Genomic DNA, 2,206 nt, shown 5'->3' on the forward strand with positions numbered 1-2,206 from the left:
CTTGCTTCAGTGGGGCTTTGGTGCTCACTGAGTCTGCCCCCTGAGTGTGTCCCTTATGGATCTGAGGAGTTGTAATCTGGATGGTCCCACTCTGACCACTGGGTACACTGGCTCTTGGATCTCTAAGGAGGTGCTAATTTAGCCTCTGCCTGAGGCTATCCAGCAGGAGCTGTGGAGAGATTTGCAGATTCCTCTTCTTTGTTTGCGGTTTGGAGGTGCCCAGATGAGGCCCATCTTTGAAGCAATGCAAGCCTGCTGTGGGGCCTTGGGCCTTTTTTGGGTGTTCTGGGTCTCTCTGACCCAGCTGCAGTTTGTTAGGTAATTTTAGATTGCAAAGGGCCAGGCCATTCATATGCAAAAACCTCTGCTCATACCTTGGGTGGGACAGGGTCTCAGGGAATCAACAGGGTGGAGCAAACAGCTATGGCTGACCCTCATCCCTGCCCTAAGAGGCCCTGGGTCTCAGTGTCTTGTGGTAATCGCTGCAAGCACCTCTGAGAGAAAGCCGCTCTTGAGTTCTGCTCGTTGCCAGACAGTCCAGTTTCTCCCCATATGAATCTGGGTCCCCAGAGACTCACCCAGAACTGGAGTTCAGAGCAGTCAGGAGCTTGTGACTCCCTCCTGATTGAAAAAGACAACCGCATCCTCAGTTACCAGCCCTTTCCACGTGAGCCTCCGTACCTCTGCACTTTACTTCCGCACCTCTGCTGAGACTCAGTGTGCTTTTCTCTTTCCTCCTAGTTGTAGAATTTCCACTCAGCCAGCCTCCCTGTGGTTCTGGATGATGTTCGTTTTGTCTTTTAGTTGTATTTTTAAAGTGGTTGTGGGAGGTAGCAATTTCAGGTGTTTACCTATGCCGCCATCTTGGTTTCTCCAGGACCATGTCTTCTAAATTTCTTAACTCGCTTTATCTCATCTCGCCTTAGATGCCTTTAAACTTCAGATGGTCCTAAAAACCAGAAGAATTTCCTACAAACCCCTCTGAGAGGAAGAAACAGGATGCTAACCCCTTGGTCATCGTCCCTTCTCAGCATGAAGCAGCTAAGAGTGGTTGTCATCCCTATTCATTCTAACAACCTGTAGTCATTGTACTACAAGGCTAAGAAAAGCTTGTGGGACAACAGGGGGGAATGAGAAGGCTAAAAGGCTAATTCCAATGTAACCCTAATGTTTGGGGGGCTAGCAATCTGAATCTGTACCCAAAACCTGTGTACATTCTTCATAACCTATAATTAAGTCACTGCCTCTTTCCCACAATCTGGTCTTGCAAGACCTGTTACCTAAATGCTCACATTTTACAGAGGCCATAAACCATGAACAATACACAACCCCTGGAGGAGGTTATCAGCAGTGGCGCCAGGCCAGGCCCATAGATACAATCTCAAGACCCCTATCCCAAACCCACAGGGCTTTTTGCGAAGCCCATGAAAGGTCTGGAAGTCCCTGTCCATATTTGGGGACAAAGAAACCAAAAGGGGATAAAAGAAGGGCTTCCACCATATTGGTTTGCACAGACTTTGGGGGCAACTCCTCTGAGACTGGTGGTGTAATAAAGCTGTGTAACTCCATTTCTCTAAGTGTCACTTGGGCTTCTTTGGTCTTCTACAACAATATGACAAAAATAATACACTTGTGTACCATACATGTCAAGAAACGGCACATTATCAGTACTCCAGAAGCCATTCCCACTATTAAAAATGGACACAGAATTTGTCCTGATCATGTATAGTAACACAGCTGACATGGAAATGGTTGTCACAAGGAAGAATTTATATTCGGAGATCCCTAGAAATCAGAAACATTCAACACCACACCGCATGGGACCTGGGAAGCACCCAGTCTGCCAGGAGGCATGCAGGGGTGAAGGCAAAGCCTTCTGGAATTCTTGCAAGAAGGAATGGAAAAGACAGGCTAGGTGCACTAGGTTTAAATTAGACAGTTTAAATAATTTGGGGCCTGTGAGCTGGCTACAAAAGAAGTCTCTAGTGGTATGGGGGTAGTTTAGAGTAGGGGGACTATTGGCTTGGCCTGTAACAGTTGGATAAAGGAGCTATTTGAGAGTGTGGTCACTGAATTTATATCAAAGGTACACTCGCAGGGGCATCAGGGGGGCATTTGCTATCTCTAGGAATTAGCACTGGGAGAAGCACTCTCTCCAGGATCAAGGCCCCGACTACCAGAGCATTGAGAACACAGAAAATAAAAA

This window comes from Myotis davidii, unplaced genomic scaffold (genome assembly GCF_000327345.1).
Source record: "Myotis davidii unplaced genomic scaffold, ASM32734v1 scaffold2376, whole genome shotgun sequence".
Classification (NCBI taxonomy): domain Eukaryota; kingdom Metazoa; phylum Chordata; class Mammalia; order Chiroptera; family Vespertilionidae; genus Myotis; species Myotis davidii.